General features: G+C 42.4%; 1 pseudogene; it reads left to right on the top strand.

The window, feature by feature from the left end:
• The first annotated feature begins 556 nt into the window (after positions 1-556).
• LOC115837057 lies at positions 557-816 on the top strand (annotated as a pseudogene).
• The last annotated feature ends 5,282 nt before the right edge of the window (positions 817-6,098 follow it).

The raw sequence follows: 6,098 nt of genomic DNA, 5'->3' as shown, positions 1-6,098 counted from the left end.
AGGTAAATGAACCCAGTTTGGTGTGGTAATACACACACACACACACACACACACACACACACAGAGTATCATTCTAACTTAGCCTCTGTAAGATCTTTCTTTAACCAGGAGGTTGAGGACCATTTGCTAAGACCCCTCTTAGACCCTTGATAATCCTAATTTAGCCAGTACCCCAAGATGGGAACAAATACTATAGGGACTTTCAGAGCTAGGAGGCAACACACCTCCACAACAGGATGCTGTAAATTCTCCAAAGCATGCATTTTCAAACTATGAGACTTCCACCACCTAATCCACCAAGAATCAGATTCAGATACACCTCTGGAGTACCTACCACCCTCTTTCCTTTAGAATCACTTCCCTGGTAAGGCACAGAAGTTAAGTGGCAGTTGCTGAAATAAAATGACATGCTAAGAATCTCTGTTCTAGAAATCACTATCCACAATACAAATGTAGAAAATTAAAATAAATTCTTAATATTTCTCCATTCATCTTACTACATACTCTAACCAAAATACTTCAATTAAAAAGCTAAGTTGCCCGAGCCTGGCCAACCATGGTGAACCTGGGCCTGTCCCAGGTGGACAACACAGTGGCTACCAAGCACCCGGCACCAGCATGGCCTTTGGCTTGCAGATATTAATTCAGAGGAAGTTTCCATACCCTTTGCAGTGGAGCCTACTAGTGGCCGTGGTCTCAGGCTCCGTGGCCAGCTACAGGGTAACAAGAGTGGAGTCAGAGAAATGCAACAACCTCTGGCTCTTCCTGGAGACCAGGCAGCTCCCCAAAGATATGAGCACAGATCAGCGAAGCTAGGAGAGTTCTATCCAGGGCACAGAGGATTGGGGGCAGGAGGAGGAGTCCTGGAACACAGTATTCATGACCCCCAACCCCAGGCTGACCCTCCCCACACCCCAGGGTGCCCCAACCATATCCTCTGTCCACATGTGTGACCAAGACTGACAAACCCCTGCATTCGGCTGCTGCCCCAACCTGGGACCTGCCCAGGAGGTTGGAGCAGAAAGGGTTCTCCCTGGGGTGGTGGTTCTCCTCCAGGGTACCAGGACACATTATCTGCACTGCCAGCAGAGAGGGTGTGTCTGGGGCATGGGGTGGTAGGGGCTTGTGTACTCTGTCATTCCCTTTCTAACCCCTGGACCTCCGACAAGCCCAGGGTGACAGCTGGTGCTAGGGGTGTGGGGTTAATAAATGGCTTATCTGCCAGGCACAGTGGTTTACACCTGTAATCCCAGAATTTTGGGAGGCTGAGGCAGGTGGAGCACCTGAGGTCAAGAGTTTGAGACCAGCCTGGCCAACATGGTGAAACCCTGTCTCTACTAAAAATACAAAAATTAGCCAGGCATGGTGGCAGGTGCCTGTAATCCCAGCTACCTGGGAGGCTGAGGCAGGAGAATCGCTTGAATCCGGGTGGCAGAGGTTGCAGTAAGCCAAGATGGCACCACTGCACTCCAGCCTGGGTGACAGAGTGAGACTCTGTCTCAAAAAAATAAAATTAAAATAAAAATAAGCTAAGCCTATACATTAAGTTAAAACCACAATTTTTAAAACCCCATAATCAATAATTATGTTTTGATATGATGAATATACATGACTTAGATCCTAAAACATAGCAGGAGATTGGCTCTGTATTAGTCCATGTTCACACTGCTATAAAAAACTAGCTGAAACTAGGTAATTTATGAAGAAAAGAGGTTTAATTAACTCACAGTTCTGCAGGCTTAACAGGAAGCATGACTGGGAAGCCTCAGGAAACTTACAATCATGGTGGAAGGCAAAGGGCAAGCAAGGGCCTTCTTCACCTGGTGGCACGGGAGACAGAGAGCGAAGGGGGAAGTATCACATGCTTTCAAACAACCAGATCTCATGAGAACTCACTCACTATCACAAGAACAGCAAAGGGGAAGTTTGCCCCCACAATTCAATCACCTCCCACCAGGCCCCTTCCCCAACATGTGAAAATTACGATTCGATATGAGATTTGGGTAAGGACATAGAGCCAAACCATACCAGGCTCCCATTCAATGAGACAAAAAAATTAGTATGAATTTGCATGAAGAGTAAGAAGAACTCTTTGATAGATTCCACCTACATGCAAAAACTTTGTTTTATTTATCAGAGATAATTCCAGCAAGGAATCCTATTTGAAGGCATCACTAAGTTAAGAAAGGGGAAAACAAGGGCACGATAAATATGTGCAATCTTCATTCAAGTGCTAGTTTGTAATTCCATTTCTCTTCTTCATGCTTTGCCTGATTTTTTTCTCCACTAGGTGGATAGGTAGGGTTACTAGAGATAGTAACTCTTGTTAGGATTTGAGCTCAGAAATCAGGACTGGATCTGAGGTGGGAAACTATGTTCTAGACCCAAATAGACTACAAGCTTTGTGACATTGATTAAGTTGTCATCCCTCTGGTCAAAGATCCTTGTTTTAAAAAGGAAGTGCTGTACTGTATGATCTCTAGGGTTCCTTCCACCCTTATAACCCCATTATCTGGGGATTTGAGGTATAACCAATCCAGGTGGTACACCAACCTGGGGCTTTCAATACTAAGGAATCTTCTAGAGAATTACTCATAGTCAATAAATATTTAAGTATACCATCTGCTATAGTTTGGATATGTGATCCTCCAAATCTCATGTTTAAATTTGATTCCTAATGTTGGAGGTGGGACCTAATGAGAGCTTGTTTGGGTCATGGAAGCCGATACCTCATGAATCTCTTTAGTGCCTTCCTCACATTAATGAGTGAGTTTTCTCTTTACTATTTCCCCTCAAGAGTTTCTCCAAATGCTGGCTAAAAAGAGCCTAACACCTTCCCTATCTCTTGCTTCCTCTCTTTCCCTGTAATCTCTGCACATGCCAGCTCCCCTTCTCCTTCCACCACAAATGGAAGCAGCCTGAAGCCCTCACTAGAAACAGATGCTGGTGACATCCTTCTTGTTCGGTCTGAAGAACTGTGAGCCAAATAAACCTCTTCTTTATATATATATATACATATATATATATATATATATGTATATATATAAAGTATATATATATATAAAGTATATATATAAAGTATATATATAAAGTATATATATATAAAGTATATATATAAAGTATATATATATAAAGTATATATATAAAGTATATATATATAAAGTATATATATATATAAAGTATATATATATATACTTTTTTTTTAGACAAGGCCTTACCCTGTCACCCAGGCTAGAGTGCAGTGGCATGATCACAGCTCACTGCAGCCTCAATCTCCTGGGCTGAAGTGATCCTCCCACCTCAGCTTCCCAAGTAGCTGAGACTACAGGCATGCACCACCACGCCCAGCTAATAAAGCTCTTTTTTTTACTAAATTACCCAGCCTCAGGTATTCCTTAATAGCAACATATACAGACTAAGAAACCATCCTAAACAACAAATTAGAGGCATGCTGTACCTGAAATTCTGACTCTGGTCATTTATCCCTTCTTAGTATCAAATAAACGCTCTCTAGTCAATTTTAGGTAATCAGTTTCTCAATCCCATCATTTGTTTCCTGGTTCACTGTCAGTCATTTTCTAATGTATGTTAAAGGACAATTAGTGACTCCCTCTACATTATTTAATATTTTCCTGAAAGGTCTCTGCTATGCTGATTGCAAAACGTGTAAACTCTTTCCTTTTTACTCATGCCCTTCTTTTCTTGTCTCTTTTCCTTGCTATGTTTGTCCTGCATTTGTACATCCCGTGTATAGCATTAATCTTGCTGCTGCTGCTGCTGTCCCTGCATATGTTTTCTTCCAGGGGGCTTTCATGTAGTGCAGGTGGGCTCAAGACACTGTACTGACTTATCCCTAAGACATCACCTCTCTGCACTGCCTACCCATTCCCATCTCTCCCTATACACATATTTATCTCAGGTCCTTCTATTCTATAAGTAAAGATTTCAGACCACCTGCTCTTAATGTCATTGATCACTTCCTAATTTAGCTATATATCAGAAATTGGAGCCTCTTTAAGGCTAAATTCAGTCCATAGACATGTTATATCTGCCCCACATTATATTTTAAAATCCACAAAAAGATCTAAATGTCTGCTCTTGCAGCCCTGGACCCAGGTTTACTGCAGCAATCAGCTGGAGATGAGCACACCATTCAGCTCACCACAATGCCCAGCCGAGGGCTAGGTGCCATTTATTCTCCCACTGGGCTGCTGCCTTCCCATAACTACCCCCGCTTTACACTCTATCTGCTCCCTGGCTCCCTGGGGGCATTTCAAGTCACCACCTGAGGTCTCCATGATGAGAGAACTTCATATTTACCTAGGAAAACTATATGTGGTCTAGGCAGAGCAAGACTGGCTTTCTGGGCAAGTGTTACCAGAAAGACCATGAGAAAATTAGAGCTCAAAATTTCCAGATCTTTTACTATTTGAATCATCTTCAGACACAGAACCTACTCTTTATCTAGAATGTGGCTTATTGAACTAGAAGTGACATCTCTTAAATACACAGACATTAGGAAAGGATAATGAGAGGAAAGCAAGGAAAAGGTGAAGGCAGGAAGAAATAATATCTATAGAGGACAAGGAGTAATCTCCGTATTAGTGATTTCAAAAATAAAGATTCCTTATACTTGCCAAAATGATATGCAAATATATAATAAAGCCCACTAAAAATATAGGCTCTGTCCTTTAGGTGTTTTTTTGTTTGTTTGTTTGTTTTGAGATGGAATCTCACTCTGTTGCCCAGGCTGGAGTGCAGTGGCGCAATCTTGGCTCACTACAACCTCTGCCTCCCGGGTTGGAGTATTCTCCTGCCTCAGCCTCTCGAATAGTTGGGATTATAGGTGTGCGCCACCACGCCCAGCTAATTTTTGTATTTTTAGTAAAGATAGGGTTTTGCCATGTTGGCCAGGCTGGTCTTGAACTCCTGACCTCAGGTGATCCACCCACCTCAGCCTCCCAGAGTGCTGGGATTACAGGCGCTCATTATCCACCGCACCCGGCCTGTCCTTTAGTTTTAACACATCAAAACAAACCTTAGGATAAATATGGGCAAACTTACTTTTCTTTCCTTGTTTTTAAATCAAATTTAAGTGACTATTTATATTTACTAGGCACAGAATTAGCATGTGTTTTCTATTCTCCGCTTATGGGTCTGTGGAAGACATCACTAATAGTTTGGGACATCATTCCACACTGAACCTCATAAGCCTTTAAATTCTACTCAGTGTATGATACTGGACAGCCTAACACCTGGAGCTGCCTAGCAAGATGAAGCTGCTCCTTCACCTGGCCCTAAGAGTCTTATGACACCTTCTGAACACTAAGGAACAGCTCCCTAATATGTGTCATAGCGGGGATACAGTAGAAGGGAACATTGGGGGAAAACCAGCAAGAAGTGTAAATCGAGGAAGACAAAGACAGGTTTTTCCCCGTACCTTTCTGTAAAGGAAAGTTAGATGCTTCCCAAACACAGAACGGTCAAATCTTTTTTTCCCTTGACATCCCTGATTCATGGAGGTGGCTAGGTTTATGTCTAGTTATACTCAGAAAACTAATTGTCTCAAGTGTCTGAAGTGTCTGGTTGGTGGTTGAAAGTAAGCTCTAGGGATAAGCGGTCTCTCAAGGAGTAGATTGTGGGATGGGGAGACAGAAGGCCGCAAAGGTACTATAGCTACATCTATGCAATTCATGTGATCTCTACCACCTTACACCTCCATGCCCACTCACCCATGAGGCAGGGGGCATTTATATTTAACAGAGACCTATCTGTAGCTGCAAAGGTTTATCTGAAATATGTATCTTGGCAGACAAAGGTGAAGAGAGACTTGTGGAGGAAGCCATTGTAAAAACACATAACAGAAATCACCACTTATTCCTCCTAAGCTTGTCTTGAATGTAGACATGAAAAAGACCAACCCAGCCCTCAGTACTATGTGAGGTTGCTAATTCAAATTCAGCTAACACTTATCATCTTGTTATCTGCCTTGCATTGTAGCAGAAGCTTTTTTATCAATCATCTTAATTCTCAAAACAACCCTATGCGCTAAGTCTTCTTAGAGCACATTATTCAGATGGTGATTTTGAGGTTGCCCA

This window comes from Nomascus leucogenys, chromosome 10 (genome assembly GCF_006542625.1).
Source record: "Nomascus leucogenys isolate Asia chromosome 10, Asia_NLE_v1, whole genome shotgun sequence".
NCBI classification, from domain to species: Eukaryota; Metazoa; Chordata; class Mammalia; order Primates; family Hylobatidae; genus Nomascus; species Nomascus leucogenys.
Note: the sequence above shows the minus strand (reverse complement) of the source record. Positions and strands in the feature narration are given on the sequence as shown.